The 19,011-nt window shown below is 38.3% G+C and overlaps 1 long non-coding RNA gene across 1 annotated transcript; it reads right to left on the reverse strand.

The window, feature by feature from the left end:
• Positions 1-1,662: 1,662 nt before the first annotated feature.
• Positions 1,663-13,245, reverse strand: LOC135231528 (uncharacterized). Its single transcript, XR_010322225.1, has 3 exons — positions 13,019-13,245; positions 7,236-7,420; positions 1,663-1,727 (listed from the first exon to the last, which is right to left on the reverse strand). It is a non-coding gene; the product is annotated as an uncharacterized LOC135231528 (long non-coding RNA).
• Positions 13,246-19,011: the final 5,766 nt, after the last annotated feature.

Raw genomic sequence — 19,011 nt, forward strand, 5'->3', positions numbered from 1 at the left:
GGAAAAACATTAAATATACAATAGATAAGTGGTAACTCTGGTAAAGGGTAAGACAGTGCACAATAATGGGGAAGCCAGAAAAACTTGTACAAGTCAAGGTCATGGAAGCACCATAGAGACATTAAAACCCCCTGAGGGATCTAATGGCCAAACTGAGTGCTGTGGGTACCAGGGTCTCAGGGAACATCCAGCTTAACTGACATAACACAGTTTATAAAGAAAATGTTCTATATTCTACTTTGTGAATAGCATCTGGACTCTTAAATCCTGTAAGCAGCCATCCAAGATACTCCACCGGTATCACCCCTTCATTAGCAAGAGAGATGAAGAAAACTAAAGATATAAGGGAAGTATTAGTCCAAAGGACTAATGGACTACATCTGCCATGGCTTCCACCAGACTGAGTCCAGTACAAATATCTGGTGCCAGGCTACCACTACTGACTGCTCTGACTGGGGTCACAATAAAGTGTCTGGGACAGAGCTGGCAAAAAATGTAAAACAAAATTCTAACTCACAAAAAAGAACAGACTTACTGGCCTATAGAGATTGGAGAAACCTTTAGAGTATGGTCCCCGGACATCCTTTTAGCTCAGAAGTGAAAACACTGCTGAGGTTCACTCTTCAGCCAAAGATTAGACAGGTATATAAAACAAAATGAGACTAAAGGGGCACAACAGCCCAGGCGGAAGGATTGGAAGACAGGAAGGGATAGGAAACCTCATAATAGGGAACCCAAGTTTGAGAAGGGAGAGTGTTGACCTGTCATGGGGTTGGGAAGCAAAATTATAAAACAATATGTGTATTAACCGTTTAAAGAGAACCTAGTTTGTTCTCTAAACCGTCATCTAAAGTACAAAAAAAAAGTTAAAATACTAAAAAAGAATAGGTAAGTTTTGTCATTTAGAAAAAGAACTTTTCACTAACTTTTTTGGAAAGAGCTAAATCATGAATTCTTTCACTATTAAATCAAAAGCTATGACTTATCACATCATTTCTGCCAATTAAGAAGTTGTCACCTATCATATAGGTGCAAATATTGATACCAATTACCAACGGTAGGTAGCACAGAAATATCTCATGGGCCCTATCATATGGGTAGGAAGATAGACTCAAGTCTAGTTGTGTGATGCTATGTTGTTGGACCATGCTTGATTAATTAATCACTAACTTACAGATGCTTTTGCTATTTTATAGATATACACATATATGTATATAATATACATAAAAAATCATATAAACATATATATGCATGTATGTGCTATAAAAGCCAAACCTGTTGCTGCCATGTTGATTCCAACTCATGGTGACCTCATATGTGTCAAAGCAGAACTGCGCTCCATAGGGTTCTCAATGACTGATTTTTCAGAAGTAGATTGCCAGACTTGGCTTCCAAGGTGCCTCTGCATGGACTTAAACATCCAACTTTTGACTATCAGCCCAGATTGTTAACCATTTGTGCCACCCAAGGACTCCCATATATAGATGGACTTACCATAAAAATTAGCTTTTGCTTGGATTGGTGCGCTGCTGCCCACTGCTGCAGCAAACAGGTCAGGGTGTTTTATTCTCGACCACACTGCGAGGGAGCCGCCATAAGAGCAGCCAAATGCAACCCACTTATTTCGGGTGAGTCCCATTTTTTCTGCTATTTGAGTTCGGAAGTTCACAATGTCAGCCAAAGCTTGCCTGCTGCTGAGGTAATGGAGGCTGGCAGTACTCAGATCTCTACAATTAAAGCATAAAAACACTCTGTGACAACAAAGGAGAGAATGTGTGGCTTAACATCAGCTTTACTATAAAATAAACATGAATATTATGAAAGCATATTGAATACTTATATCGTCTATCTTGAAATTTCAGTTAGCATAATCTGGTTGACAATGACAAAGAAATGCAGGAACTAGCATTAATTGTTATCATTTGTCTCATTTTAGTTATTTCATTTCCTCTTGTGGACACTCTCAAGTAGCTTCAAATGCCTGTCACTACCCACATCATTTCTACCTTTTGCATTCCAATCACCAGTAATTTTCAGTGCTGCTTGTTTGCATGTTTGACCACTTTGGAATGTGAAAGTTAGAAACAAAGCTGAGGGATCTGTAGTTGGAAAATATGACCTTGGTAATAGAAACAAAGCTGGAGATTGCACAACGGAATTTTGCAAGACCAATGACTTCTTCGTTGCAAATATCTGTTTCCATCAACATAAATGGTAACTATACATGCGGACCATGCGAAACAGAATGCACAGGAATCAAATCAATTACATCTGTGGAAAGGGACAATGGAAAAACTCAATATCATCAGTCAGAACAAGGCCAGGAGCTGACCATGAATCAGACCAGGAATTGTTCATATGCAAGTTAACTTTGAAACTGAGGAAAATGAGAACAAGTCCAGGAAAGCCAAAGTACAACCTTGAGTATATCCCACCTGAATTGAGAGATGATCTCAAGGATAGATTTCACATGTTGAACATTAATGACTAAAGACCAGACAAGTTATGGAATGACATCACAGACAGCATAAACGAAGAAAGCAAGAGGTAATTGAAAAGAAAACAAACAAAAAAGACCAAAATGGATGTCAGAACAATTTCTGAAGTCTGTCCTTGAATGTTGAGTAGCTAAAGCAAAGGGAAAAAATGATGAAATGAAAAAGCTGAACAGAAGATTTCAAAATGCTTGAGAAGACAAAGTATTATAGTGACATGTGCGAAGATCTGGAGTTAGAAAACAAAAAGAAAGAACACACAGCATTTCTCAAGCTGAAAGAACTTAAGAAAAAATTCAAGCCTAGAGTTACAATACTGAAGAATTCTGCAGGGAAAATATTGAATCATGCAGGAAACATCAAAAGAAGATGCAAGGAATACACAGAGTCAGTATACCAAAAAGAATTGGTCAACATTCAACCATAGACACACCCAAACCGTTTTAGGGACCAAGTTGCTGGGCTGAAAGCTGTGGGACCAAGGTCTCTAGTCACATCTAGCTCAATTGACAAAGCATAGTATACAAAGAAAATGTACTACAGTCCACTTTGGTGTGCATCCTCAGAGTCCTTAAAAGCCTGTAAGTGGCCTTCTAGGGCACTCCACTGGTCTCATCCCTTCAGGAGCAAGGAAGAATGAAGAAAACTAAAGATACGAGGGAAATAATGATCCAAAGGACTAATGGACCACACCTACCATAGCTTCCACCAGAATAAGTCCAGCAGAAGTAGATGACTACTGGCTACAACCACTGACTGCTCTGACAGCGATCACAAAAGAGGGTCCTGGACGGAGCCAGAAAAAACTGTAGAACAAAATTCTGACTCAAAAAGAAAGACCAGGCTGGCTGGCCTGACAGAGAATGGAAAAACCCTGGGAGTACAGCCCCCGGACACATTTTCAACCCAGTAATGAAGTCATTCCTGAGGTTCACCATTCAGCCAAAGACTGGACAGGCCCAAAGAACAATACGAGACTAAAGGGGTACGCCAGCCAAGGAGCAACGACTAGAAGGCATAAGGTAACAGGAAAGCTGGTAATAGGAGGGAAAAAAAAAGATTTCAAAGGACTGAAGAAGACGAAGTATTATGATACGTGAGCAAAGCCCTGGACATAGAAAACCAAAAGGAAGGAACACACTCAGCATTTCTCAAGCTGAAAGGACTGAAGAAAAAATTCAAGCCCTGAGTTCACATATTGAAGGTTTCTACGAGGAAAATATTAAACAACACAGGAAGAATCAAAAGAAGATGGAAGGAATACATGGAGTCCTATACCAAAAAGAATTGGTTGACGTTCAACCATTTCAGAAGGTTCCACATGATCAGGAAGTGATGGTACTGAGGAAGAGGTTCAAGCTGCACTAAAGACATTTGTGAAAAATAAGTCTCGAGGAATTGAAAGAATACCAATTGAGATATTTCAACAAATGCATGCAGAGCTGGAAGTGCTCATTTGTCTAAACCAAAAAATTCGGAAAATAGTTACCTGGTCAACGGACTGTAAGTAACCCATATTTATACCTATTTCCAAGAAAGGTGATCCAAATGAAAGTGGAAATTATCAAACAATATCACTAATATCAAGGTGACATCTTTGCTCTTCAACACTTTAAAGATGTCACCTTGAAGACTAAGGTGTGCCTGACCCAAGCCATGGTATTTTCAACTGCATCATCTGCATGTGAAAGCTGGACAATGGATAAGGAAGACTGAAGAAGAATTGACACCTTTGAATTGTGGTGTTGGCGAAGAATATTGAACATACCATGGACTGCCAAAACGACGAACAACTCTGTCTTAGAAGTACAACCAGAATGATCCTTAGAAGTAAGGATGGTGAGACTGTGCCTTACATACTTTGGACATGTTGTCTGGAGGGATCAGTCCCTGGAGAAAGACATCATGCTTGGCAGAGTACAGGGTCAGCAGAAAAGAGGAAGACCCTCAATGATGTGGATCGACACAGTGGTTGCAAAGATGAGCTCGAGCATAACAATGATTGTAAGGATGGCTCAGGACTGGGCAGTGTTCTCTTCTGTGGTGCATAGGGTCGCTATGAGTCGGACCCAACTCGACGGCACCTAACAACAACATCACAAATATGACATGCAAGTAAAATTTTGCTGAAGATCATTCAAAAGTGGCTGCAGCAGTATATCAATAGGGAACAGCCAGAAATTCAAGCCAGATATAGAAGAGGACTTGGAACGAGTGATAAGGTATGCCTGACCCAAGTTGTGGTGTTTTTTAATGTTCTCAAATGCATGTGAAAGCTGGAAAATGAATAAGTAAGACAGGAGAAAAATTGACACCTTTGTATCATGGTGTTGGCAAAGAATATTGAATATACAAAGGTCTTTACCAAAAGAATGAAAAAATCTGTCTTGGAAGAAGTACAACTAGAATGCTTCTTAGAAGAAATGATTGTGAGACAGTGTCTCACATAGTTTGAACATATTTTCAAGAGGGAACAATTCCTAGAGAAGGACAGCATGCTTTGTAAAATACAGGGTCAGCAGAAAATGGAAGACCCAGAATGAGATGGATTCACACAGTGGCTGCAACAATGGGCTCAAGAATAGTAATGCTTGTGAGGAAGGTGTAGGACTGGATGGTGTTTCCTTCTGTTGTATATAGGGCCAGTATGAGTTGGAACCATCTCATTGGAACCTAATAACAGCAAATACCCATATGAGCTCATTTCTTCTTTCACCAAACTGAACCACAAATATCACATTATTACCCAGACTCAGAGAAGAGCCCATTAAAATGTCAGTAGTTTAATTGTCTGCAAAGCTTTAAAAAACACGCATTAAATTGTACTGATGCTGTTCTTCAACCTTTCTTCTTTTCTGCTACACGTAGACAAAGCACTATTTAAACCTAAGGTTTTCAGTCATAAGAAAACTAAGTAAAATTTTGAAATTTATTTTTCCATAATGTGTCATTCATAACATGGTTTCCTATAAACCTGGGATGTTTTTAATTCTTATTGCTAAAGACAAAATTCTGCCTTCCCCTCCACATGATGCTATAACTAGCTGATCATGAATTTAACACTAGACAAAGGACATAGAATATTCTCAAAAAGAAACACAAACGGTCCACAAATATTTGAAAATGATTAGCCCTTTCTATTACCAAAGTAACACAAATATGAATATTTTTCCCCTCCTATTAAACTGGCAAGATTTATTTTAGTACTCAGTGTTGGCATGGATGGGATGAGGCAGGCTCTGTCCTGTACCACTTGTGGAGGTGTGGACTGGTAGAATCATTCAGAAAGCAATTTGTCCTCATGTAATAAGTACATCAAGAAGCAAAACGTTTACCTTGGCTCAGCATTTCTACTAAGAAGCTACAGCAGAACCTATTAATTTTCCCCTTATATTTATTTTTCCTTTTATATTTATGTAATCAGAGCCCTGGATTTCAGCTGGGCACATAACTGCCCAGAATAAACACTATGTATCCTAGGCACCCTTCCAGCCAGATATGGGCTTACTGATTAATGATCAAGCCAATGGGATATAACTGGAAACATGTAGATAAGATTTATGGGAATACTCTATCATAGGTTTCTTCCCACTTTCTAAAAGCGAACTCTCAAATCCTTAGACTCTCCTCCCATTTGCTCACTCAATGTCCAAATTCTATTGTAGGTTCATTCTAACACCCAGCTTACTGAAATATACCACATGAAATTAATTTGAATAGCAAACAAGTTATTTGCTATAGTTATTTAATAAAACACAGGTTATTCCATTCTTGAAAAATTTACTTCCTCTGAAAAATTAGTAAAGAAATCTCTGACTTAAAACTATTTGTAGACTGTCACAGCATCATTTACACACACACGTGCAAATCAAATTTTCCAATGAGGTAATGAAGAATTGATGGAATTATTGGAGTCTCACCTCACTACCAGAAGTTAAGTTGACATGCAATTCAAAAATCACATTTGTAGAGTCACTGTTAGACAGAAGCCTATGAAACCTTCAGTAAGTATTAGCCTGTCATGATAAAACTTAAAACTTTGGCTCATAAAAAAGGTATCATTTTATTGACACTAATCTTGTTCTCAGGCTTATGAGAGGCAATCCTTAATTTAATGACAATAAAAGATTCTGACATTAAATTGGATTTTTCAGAACATTTCAAGAACTTTTTTAAACATTCTATTTGCCTGACTTCGTATAATGAATAGTTTATAATTTTAAGCAAGTAAGTTAAAAATATATCTTTCTACTGGAAGAAAAAATAGCAGATGGCAAGAATAAGCTATTGAGGCAAAAACAGTTCTCATTCTTCTTTCGTGGTATGCCACTGCAGGCTGAAATTTAATAATAATATCCAGTTACGTTTGATGAGCGGTTTTAACAAAATGATCACCATCTTTCCATGAGGAGCATAATTTTCATGGTACACAATTCTATTGAAGTAAAGAGAAAAAGGTAGTGTGCCATTTTGTTTAAACATGTTCAGGAAAATAAGTTTTAAAATGAAATTATAGTACTTGAGGAATACATTTTTTTTAAAGGAAATTCCACATGAATCTTTTTATCAAGAACGTTGCTCCTAGCCCCAACCTCTACGTACAGTTTTTCTTTCTTATCATTTGAATTTTCAAATATTCACCTTCTTCAGTGAGGAGCATATTTAGAGTTAACATTGCCTAAACAGAGAGAAAATCAACTACAATGAAAACAACCACAAAAAAGACAAGCTTAGACTTACCCTGTTGGTTGGCTGTGTCCATAAAACCTGTGTTCCAGGACTAAGAAGAGGGCACCCAATCTCTCAGCATATGTAACCCAGGTTCTATTTATTGATATCCAGGATCCACGGGCAATCCACGCCCCTCCAGTCATCAGAAATACTGGCCCTCCAGGTTTGTAGAAGGCATCGTTAAGAAAATATCTCTGTGAAAGTAAAAATATTCTTGTAAGTCACTAACTCACCAGGGCTTGCAGTTTGTGGTTTCTGATAACTGGATGGCAGCATGATTTGATTTGTCAGATTTGAATTATGACTCTGAAAACAAGAAAAGCAACCCATTGCTGTTGAATCGATTTTGACTCATAGAGACTCTATAGGGCAGAGAAGAACGGTCCTATAGGGTTTCCAAGGAGTACCTGCTGGATTCAATCTGCTGACCTTTTGGTTAGCTGCCATAGCTCTTAACCACTACTCTACCAGGGTTTCCATGATTCTGAGATCCCATTTAAACCAGTGTCATTGCTCAAGTCACTGTGCCTACATGCTAGATAAATTTATTTTTTTCTTTTGGTGGTAAAAAAAAACCAACACAAAGTCAGCCATTTCAACCGTTTTCAAGCATACAATCCAGTGGTGTAAATTGCACCCACAAAGTGCAACCATCACTACTATTTGTTTACATTTCAAATTTAGAATGTGAGATTCCTGTTTGATTTTATACTTGTAGCTATTTTCTTTTACTCTGAAAGTTCAGGTTCTAACATTAATATAATTATTTATTTGCTTTATGCAAAAAATATATAGTAATACTCATTAGTATAACAAGAGCAACATTTAAAAGAACTCTGGTGTTGCAGTGGTTAAGTACAAGGCTACTAACTGGATGGTTGGTCATTCAAACCCACCACCTGTCCCTGGGGATAAATGGAAGCCAACTGGCACATCTTTCTCCAAGGAGTGCCTGCTGGATTTGGACCAATGACCTTTCAGTTAGTAGCTTCGCCTTAACCACTGCACCACCAGGGCTCCTTCCCATAAATACTACAGTCTAGGAAACACAGAGGGGCAGTTCTACTCTGTCCTATATGGTTGTTATGAGTTGGAATCAACATGATGGTATGCAGAAGGAACAATATTAAGAGAGTATGGGTGGTTTCAGTGTTGAGTTAGAAAGGGAACCCACAGTAGAAAGAAGGAGAGTGTTGACACATTGTGAGAATTGAATCCAATGTCACAAAACAATTTATGCATAACTTTTTGAATGAGAAACTAATTTTCTCTCTAAACTTTCACCTAAAGTACAATTAATAAAAAGAGTGACAGGATCATTATTAAAAATGTTTCTGTGTGTAAGTATACTTAGAATTTATTCTACAAGAGATATAAAGTCAGAGTACTGAGCTATCTAGTCGCTTAAGATAATTCTCTCTTGTTAAGCCACAGATATAATAGACAATTAGCTAGTTTATTTTTTCATATTATGTTCAATTTTTAATTGTTTTATTGGAAATATTTAAATGGTCCCAAAGTTAAATCTTTAGAGCAAATTATGTTCAGAAAAACTGAGGCCACCTTATTTCTAAAAGCTTTTATCTCCATCTCATGTATGTAATCATTTTTATCTTTATTCTTCCTTTATTTTGTAAAACATACACATACAAACATAAATATAATTTTTCTGCTGTTTCTTAAGGTCCCATTCTGCTATTTTCACTCAATATCATATCATGGAGATAATTACGTAGCATTATATTAAGATTTTGAAATATTCCTTATTCTCTTTTACAAGTACATTTTATTTTCAAGTGTAGACATATCTTAATAATTAAACTAGTATTCTATTGATGAACATTTGATTTATTTCCCATCTGCTTTTATTCTAAATGTTGCTTAAATCCATAGTTTGCACTTATATCTTTTCATAGCTTTGCTATGTATCTTTGAGACAGATTCTTGAAAAAAGAGAACAAAAACATTGCCATCGAGTTGATTCCAACTCATAACAACCCTATAGGACAGAGTAGAACTGCCCCATAGAGTTTCCAAAGAGCTCCTTGTGTTTGAACTGCTGACATTTTGGTTAGCAGCTGTAGCTCTTAACCACTATGCCATCGTGGTTTCCAAGGGTATAATTTTACTAAATATTGCTAAATTCTCTCTATAACAGTTGCACCATTTAGCCATTCCTAACTACTATGTATGGGAGTGCCTGTTCACCAATAGCCTAGCCAACAGAGTAGGTTCTTAGGCTAGAAAAGCGGTACCGGCAAACACTTCGTAACTGTGACCAAAGCTTTTCCTAAGAATTCAAGAACTTAAAGGAAAATCAACTGTCTGTGAAAAAGAACAGAACATTTAATGAAAAAAAAAATCACATAAAGAGATGAAAACTACTGTGGTCATGCTTAAAACATAAGTAGAAAGAAAAATAAACTTATTATAGAAATAACAAGTATTCACAGAAGTGAAGAATATAGAGGTCAAGCTAGAGAAGAATTAGTAGAAATAAATGGAAAAGTATTTAAATTGCATTAGAGAGAAAATTAGAACTACCTGAATGTAATTGACTACCGACGCTCAACACGTGTATAACTGGTGACTTTAAAGATGAAAAATAAATATACAAAAAGGAAAAATATATTATTAAGATAATGTTACAGAATAAATAGACTGTGTCTCAGGAAAAACTGGTATCAATTTGTCAGTGCTAACATGTGTCCCAAAACCCAAAAGCCCAAACCCAAACCCAGCAGGTTGATTCCAACCCACAGTGACCCTACAGAGCAGAGTAGAACCACCCCTTAGGGTTTCCAAGGAGTGGATGGTGGATTCAAGCTGCAAGCTCTTAACCATGTGCCACCAGAACTCCAGGTAAGTCCCAGGAAATTTTATTTACTCCAAAGAAAAAGAAAGGATCCTTCAGGCATTGAGGCAAAAAGTCCCAAGTAAGAAGATATGTAGTTTGGTGGACTCTACATGCTACATAGCAACATGCAATGCTAGATGAGAGTTTAACTCAGGGAAGAAAACTGACAAGCAATAATTGTATATTTAACCATTCAGATATCACACAAGTAGTAAAATTCCCAGAGTGTAATTATTGTAAGTCCTTCTATGATTATCGATTTTAACAAAGGAATTGGAAGTGAAAAATTAATCTATTTACATACAACATTAAGATTAAAACGACCAAGAGGTTACGGTTATTATATAGAATGAAATGTTACAAAATATGAAAACCCAAAACATATGCTGATCAAAAGTAGAAAAATGCGGAACAGAATTTCAAATTCTCATGGAATGTAGAATTACTGGATTCATGGAGGCTGGAAGAACTCTTGAAATATTTGCTCTGATACAATCCTTAAACCTGAAACCAAAAATATCCCCTAAAGTCTTCTTAAAATCAAATAATAATTTAGCTTTACTACTAAAGTATGTGTGCCTTAAATGTTGTGCTCTTCAAGGTCTAGGTACATGGAAGAAAATTTGCAAAAGAAACCCTAAAGATTAGATAGGAATCTTAGAGGGCAGTGAATTTATGTTAATGGAGGAGGAACAAACCAGAAAAGGAGGGTAGGAATAGTTGCACAGCTCAGAGAATGGAATCAATGTCACTAAATTAGACCTGTAGAAACTGTTGAACTGGAGCATGTTTGACTGTTTATACTCTGAACCACAACAAAACACATAAAATAAATTACAAACAAAGCAAGAAACATATGGCTGTAATAACAAAACCCGGTGCCTTCGAGTCGATTGTGACTCATAGCGACCCTATAGGACAGAGTAGAACTGGCCCATAGAGTTTCCAAGGAGCACCTGGCGGATTCGAACTGCTGACCCTTTGGTTAGCAGCTGTAGCACTTAATCACTATGCCACCAGGGTTTCCATGGCTATAATATTGCTTATAAAATAGAAAAGCTAAGGAGCAAAGGTGGGAAGTTACATGCAAAAGGAAGGACTTCATCTTTTATAAAATCATAAAAAAGAGAAGCTGTAATAATAATAACGTTTTGTTATTGTTCCTAGGTGCTGTGGAGTTAGTTCTGACTCCTAGTGACCCCATTTACTAGAGAACAAAACACAGCCCTTTCCCATGTCATCTTCACAGTCATTGCTATGTTTGAACCCATTGTTGCAGTCCCTTTGTCAACCCATCCTGTTGAGGATCTTTCATTATTTCCCTGACCCTCTAACAACATGATGTTCTTCCTCCAGGGACTAGGCCCTGCCAATAACATAGCCAAAGCACCTGTGCCAAAGTCTCCCTGTCCTTGCTTCTAAGGAGTCTTTGGGCTTTACTTTTTCCAAGACAGATTTGTTCCTTCTTCTTTATTTTTTCACATTTTAAAGAGGTCTTTTGCAGATGATTTGCCCCATGCAATACATACTTTGATGTCTTGACTGATGCTTCCATGGCTGTTGACTATGGATTCTAGTAAAATGAAATTCTTGACAACTTCAATCTTTTCTCAATTTATCAGGGTGCTGCTTATTGTTTCAGTTGTGGGGTTTTGTTTTCTTTATATCGAGGTGTAATCCATACTTAAGGCTGTAGTCTTTGCTCTGATTAGTATTTGCTTCAGATACTCTTTGCTTTTTGCAGCAAGCTTGTGTCATCTGCAGGTTGTTAATGAGTCTTCTTCCATAAAACCAGTCAAAATCAAGTGTATTGAAATATCTTTTTTTTGTCAATTTGACTTTGGACCATTTAAATATCAATATCAAATTTAAAACACAAATTTTAAAAATAATAGAGTGAAATAAATGGGCATAAATGATATATGATTAGCACATAACCATACAGAAAGGACCAATTTTGATTGAGAAGTCAGCAATTTACATGTATATCTTAGATAGAATCGATCTCATGGACAAATAGACTGCAAAGTAAATTTTGAATTTAGTAATTATACTGTTGGTGGCAGTTTTTGTGTTATAATTCTGAGACTGCTGTGTAATACAAGGTAAAGAAAGTAAGTGATTGTATAATTTTCTACTTCCATCATCCTTCCTTAATGTTCTTTTAAAATCTGGTAAATAAAGAGAATGTGTCAAACATTTATACTGTCTTTCTAATACAAATTGTGTCACCATGTAGCCAAATAATACATAATGGAATTACTTTTATACTTATATTCCAGCTAATAAATGAAGAATGAAGAAAATTAATATTATTATTTTGCAAACCCCCCAATATGAATAATTGGACCTAAGCATTGGGCATCAACAATTTCTACCATAACAAGAATTAAAAAAAAAAAAAAATTCAGGCATTTCATATCCCTACATAAAAGAAATTGCCAGTATAAGGTGAACTTGCTCCTATAGATTTTGATCAGTTCAATAGATCCAGCAAACAGATTTGTAGAAATCTATGTGACCTTGAAAGCAAACAAACAAAAATAACAGGAAACTTTCCTTCATAAAGTCATCGATGGCATGTTACCTCAGTGAAATACCCTGAAACCAAAAAACAAAATCTGCTGTCATAAAATCAATTCTGATTCACGGTGAGTCCATGAGTGTCAGAGAAGTGCTATGCTGCATAGAGTTTTCAAGGCTGTGACCTTTCAGAAGGAGATCATCAGGTCTTTCTTCTGAAGTGCTTCTACCTGGGTTTGAACTACCAGCTTTCATGTTAGTATTTCAGTACTTAACCTTTTGCACCACCCAGGGACTGAAAACCTTCCCCATGTCTTCTATACCTCTCAGACTTCTGAAGCACCCACCTAAAGACCTCAAGCTCATACCATCCCCTACTTGTCATTACATGCCCTGGTCATTATTTTTTTACCTGTAGCCATAACTGTGAAGAATTTTTGCTAAAGTGGTCCAACTTTTGCCAGAAAGAATAAACACGAGTAGGGTGCACCCCTTTGCTCTCAGAGGTACCACGAGTCCGTCTCCAGAGAAAACTCTGAGCAGAGGAACAGAAGAGAAGCAACAACAGCCACCCAAGAGCTTGGGCCATGGTCATGTTGTGGGAAGAAGTTTCCACAGTTTGGACTATTTCTACTGCAATTGCTCCACACCCTAGTGCAAGAATGACAGGCATCAGTAGTGGATCCAGGTCCCTGGGGCTACATGATGATCTCTCTCTCTCTAGAAATGTAGGTACTACCATTTTCCCCACCTCCTGAAACTATGGGGACATTCAAGTAGAAAAGGTCAAATGGGGGAAGGGAAATGATACCTACTAGTGACTTTTCACCCCATACACGTGGGTGAAGACCCTTGGCAAGTGGTGCCCAGGACTGCAGGATCCACCAAAGGTGAGAGCCCAGGGTAATAGTGAGAGATATTGAGAAACTCATTCTGTATTGAGTGATTTCCATGTTTTTGCTTCCTTGTTGCTTTTGGAGTCTTCTGGCAGGACTCCAAGACCACACATATGGAATGACCAGGTGAAAGTCCAAATTCCAAATGGTAGGAAATTGTTGTGCAGAAACCTAAGCATTTGAGGCTCTGGTTACAGTTTCACTCTCCTATTCCCTCTACTTCATTGTAGAACTGGTGCTGCTATTGCTGTCTCATCTTAATCTTCATCAACACCACCATTATCACTCCTTTTTCAATGTCACCACTGCCATGAACATGTTCTGAGATGCCCAAACCCTGCTGACCTCCTGGAGAGATAAGCAGTTACCACGGCTTTTCTGCCTTGCAATGTCTTGTAGCAGAGTTAAGAATGGAACATCAGCGCAGGAAAGTGAGAGAAGAGAGAAAGGCATAGGAGTAATGGTCTGGGAGGCCTTTAAGTAAACACATGTCTATGCCAATATAGAACTGGGGTGTTTTAAATGGTGCAAGGATTTGCATAAAGGTGGGATCTTAGAACGGTGTCTTTAGTTCTCATTGGCACTCTTATGCGCCTAGAGCCCAAAGAATAATTAACACCACTGGCTTGGATGGGTTTGAAACTTTAACTTACAGTGACCTTAGGTATAACAGAACAAAACCTTGCCTGGTCCTGCACCATTCACGTAATTGTTGGTATCTTTGAGTTCATTGTTGCTGTCACAAGTCATTCTATCTCAAGGAGGGTTTCACCTTAATTTTGCTGACCCTCTCCTTTACCAAACATGATGTCCTTTTCTAGAAATTGGCCTTTCCTGATTACATGTCCACTGTAAGCATGACAAAATCTCATCATCCTCCGTGGCTTCTGAGGAGCATGTTACCTGTGCCTTATGTTTTATGAGTTCATTATTATTTTAATTATATGGAAGAGTGGTGCTTACATTATAAGCTTCAGTCCTATTCTTTGCCGTTTAATCAAGACATCTGAGAAATATAACTGGACATCAAGACCCCCCCTGCAGTTACCGTTGTTATTAGGTGCCATCAGATCAGTTCTGACTCATAACCATGCTAGGCATAACAAAGAAACACTGCCCAATTCTGAGCCATCCTCACAATCTTTGCTATGTGTGAGCCTGTTTTTGCAACCACTGTGTCAATCCATCTCGTCAAGGGTCTTCCTCATTTTCACTGACCACTCTTCATTACCAATCATGATGTCCTTCTCCAGGAACTGGTCCCTCCTGATAAAATGTTCAAAGTTCCTGAGATGACGTTTCACAATCCTCAGTTCCAAGGAGCCCTATGGATGTTTTTATTGCAAGACAGACTTGTTAGTTCTTCTGGAAGTCCATAGTATATTCAGTGTTCTTGAGCAACAAAACAATTCAAAGGCATCAATACTTTGTCTTCCTTATTCATTGTCTAGTTTTTGCACATATACGAGGTGATTAAAAATACCATGGCTTAGATCAGGAACACCTTAGTCCTCAAAATGACAGCTGTGATTTTCAACACGTTAAAGAATCCTTTTGCAACACAATTGTCCAATGCAATACATTGTTTGATTTCTTGACTGCTGCTTCCATGTGTATTTATTGTGGAACCCTGCAGAGAAATATATAAATTAAGAGCATCGAAAAATTCTTTCTCCTTAAGGGACCCTGACCCTACTAGTATTTGATTGTACCACGGGGCAGTAAATACTTTGCATCTTTTTTGTCCTGTTTCCGTACGAACTCATAGACTCACAGAAGCATTTGAGAACTGGTAACAAGAAACTTTCTTGTCTAAGTCTTTTCGTTCTTTCCACCCAAAACATCAAGTTTGTGTATCTATTTTTTTTAATTGTGCTTTAAGTGGAATTTTAAAATTTAAGTCATTTTTCCATACAAGAACTTATACACATATTGTTATGTGACCCTAGTTGTTCTCTCTACTATGTGACAGTACACTTCACCTCTCCACACTGTATTTTTCTTGTCGATTCAACCAGCTCCTGTCCCCTTCTGCCTTCTCATCTCACCTCCAGACAGTATCTGCCCATTTAGTTTCATGCATTTACTTGAGCCAAGAAGCACACTCTTCAACAGTATCATTTAATGTCTTATAGTATGCTGTAACATTTGTCCTAAGAACTGGCCTCAGGAATGTTTTTAGTTTTAGGATGACAGAAAGACTGGGGGCGATGAACTCTGGGGTCCCTCCAGTGTCAGTGAGACCATCAAGCCTGGTCTTTTTAGTAGAAATTGAGTTCTGAATCCCAATTATAGACTGCTCCATCTGGGACTCTCTGTTTGGTTCCCTGTCAGGATAATCATTGGTGATACCTGGGTACCATCTGGTTCTTCTGGTCTCAGGCTGATGGAATCTCTGGTTTATTTGGCCCTCTCTGTCACTTAGTCTCATATTTTTCTTATATCTTTGGTATTCATCATTCCACTTTGCTCCAGGTGGGTTGGGACAAACTGATGCATCTAAGATGGCTGCTTGCTAGCTTTTAAGACCCCAGATACCACTCACCATTGTGGCTTGCAGAACATTTTCTTAATAAACTGTTATGCCAATTGACCTGGATGTCTCCTTATACTATGGTCACCAGACTCCTGCCCATGCTACTTTGTCCTTAAAAGTGTTTAGCTGTGTTCAGGAAATAGCTTTTGTTTAGTCCAGTTGTGCTGACTTCACCTGAATTGTGTTGTTCTTCCCTTCACCTAAAAAAGTTCTTGCCTACTATCTAGTTAGTAAGTACCCCTCACCCTCCCTCCCCACACTAGCAACCATCGAAGAATTTTTTCTTCTGTGTTTAATTCTTTTCTTGACTTTTTATAGTAGTGGTCTCATTGAATACTTGTCCTTTTGGAACTGACTAATTTCACTCAGCATAATGCATTCCAGATTCCTCCATGTTAAGAGAGACTTCTCAGATTCCTCAGTGTTTTTTACTGTTGCATAGCATTCCCTTGTGTGAAAAAAAAAAAAAAAAGTGTGTGAATATACCATAATTTGTTTATACATTCATCCGTTGATTGATTTCTAGGTTGTTTCCATCTTTTTGCTATTGTGAACAGTGCTGCAATGCACATGGGTGTGCATATATCTATTCCTGGGACAGCTCTTATTTCCCTAGGATATATTCCAAGGATTGGGATACGATACTTCTGTTTCTAGCTTTTTAAGGAAGCTGTAAATGAATTTCCTATGTGATTGTACCATTTTACATTCTCACCAGCAGTGTATAAGCATTTCACTCTCTACAGCCTCTCCAAAATATATTATTTTGTGTTTTTTTGGATTAATGCCAACCTAGTTTGGGTAAGATGGTGTCACATTGTAGTCTTGATTAGCTTTTATTTAATAGCTCATGATCATTAGCATTTCCTCATTTTGCTTTGGCCATCCAAGCCATGGGAACCTTTGCTTTGTCCCACACATAGCTGTGAATTGTTTAAATAATATATTAAAAAGCAAGTATAATGTGCCACACCCTGGGTTAGGTTCTGGATCTGTTTAAAAGGGGTTAATGAACATCTATCTACAAAGGGGACCTTTGGCCTGAACCTCAATGATGGGAAGCCAGCTTGAAAGACCTAGGGGGCAAGTGTTCCAGGCTGAAAGAACAAAGCTTTGAGGAGGAAACATCTTTGACTAGTGGTGGTTTCATGGTGATTTGTGCACAGAAGGAGTTTCATAAAATGATGACCATGTCCTCTGATATATAACTGAAGAAACATGTCCTCTCTTCTGGTCTTAAAGTGAAAACTAATCTACTTAGTCACAGACTTGGCCAAACCTTAATGGATACTATCATTTCCTTTACACCTTGGAGAGCATTGATAGGCTGTTGAATACTAGCTGTAACGTGCACTCAATACCAGCAGCTAATATTAAGTGCCTCTAAGTACTACCAGCTTTACCCTAAATACCATTGAGAATAAACATTTCATTCAACAAACCTTGCTTAAGCCTCTGTTATATTGTACTCTTCCTCAGGACAAACAATGAGGGACAGAGCTTTCAGGTTCTTTGGGATCTGGGAGCGGGCAAAAGGCACTTGTTCTCAAGAATGTGACAAATTCTATGAGTGGGGCAAATCAGTGCCATGGAAGTCCCACCTTCTTTGATTTTAAGGAGAATTTCAATTGTATCTCCTCTAAGGCTGGCATGTTCCTTATTTTTTTAATTTTTTAGTAATTTTTATTGTGCTTTAAGTGAAAGTTTACAAATCAAGTTAGTCTCTCACATAAAAACTTACATGCACCCTGCTACATATTCCCAATTACTCTCCCCCGCTCCATGAGACAGCCCTCTCTCTCCTTCCACTCTCTCTTTTCATGTCCATTTTGCCTACTTCTAAGCCCCTCTACCCTCCCAGATCCCCTCCAGACAGGAGATTCCAACATTGTCTCAAGTATCCACCTGGTGCAAGTGGCTCACGCCTCACTAGCATCCTTCTCCAATCCACGGTCCAGTCCAATCCATGTCTGAGGAGTTGGCTTCGGGAATGGTTCCTGTCCGGGGCCTACAGAAGGTTTGGGGACCACGACCGCCGGGGTCCTTCTAGTCTCAGTCAGATCAATAAGTCTGGTCTCTTTATGAGAATGTGGGGTCTGCATCCCACTGTTCTCCCTCAGGGGTTCTCTGTTGTGTTCCCTGTCAGGGCAGTCTTCGGTTGTGGCCAGGCACCATCTAGTTCTTCTGGTCTCAGGATGATGTTGTCTCTTGTTCATCTAGCCCTTCCTGTCTCTTGGGCTCGTAATTATCTTGTGTCCTTAGTGTTCTTCATTCTCCTTTGATGCAGGTGGGTTGAGACTCATCTTAGCGCTGCATCTTAGATGGCCGCTTGCTAGCATTTAAGACCCCACAAGCCACTCTTCAAGGTGGGATACAGGATGTTTTCTTAATAGATTTTATTATGCCAATTGACTTAGATGTCCCCTGAAACCATGGTCCCCAAACCCCTGCCCTTCCTTCGCTGACCTTTGAAGCATTCAGTATATTCAGGAAACTTCTTTGCTTTGGTTTAGTCCAGTTTTGCTGACCTCCACTGTGTTGAGTGTTGTCCTTCCTTTCACCTAAAGTAGTTCTTGTCTACTCTCTATTTAGTAAACACCCCTCTCACACAAGGGAGTGTGTTCTTCTCAGTTTAAACTATTTCTCAAGATCTTATAATAGTGGTCTTATACAATATTTGTCCTTTCGCAACTGACTAATTTCACTCAGCATAATGCCTTCCAGGTTCCTCCATGTTATGAAATGTTTCATAGATTCATCACTGTTGTTTATTGATGTGTAGTATTCCATTGTGTGAATATACCATAATTTATTTTTCCATTCATGCGTTGATGGGCACCTTGATTAGTTCCATCTTTTTGCTATTGTAAACAGTGCTGCAATAAACATGGGCGTGCATATATCTGTTCGTGTAAAGGCTCTTATTTCTCTAGGATATATTCCGAGGAGTGGGATTGCTGGGTCTTATGGTAG

Source organism: Loxodonta africana, chromosome 6, assembly GCF_030014295.1.
Source record: "Loxodonta africana isolate mLoxAfr1 chromosome 6, mLoxAfr1.hap2, whole genome shotgun sequence".
Classification (NCBI taxonomy): Eukaryota; Metazoa; Chordata; class Mammalia; order Proboscidea; family Elephantidae; genus Loxodonta; species Loxodonta africana.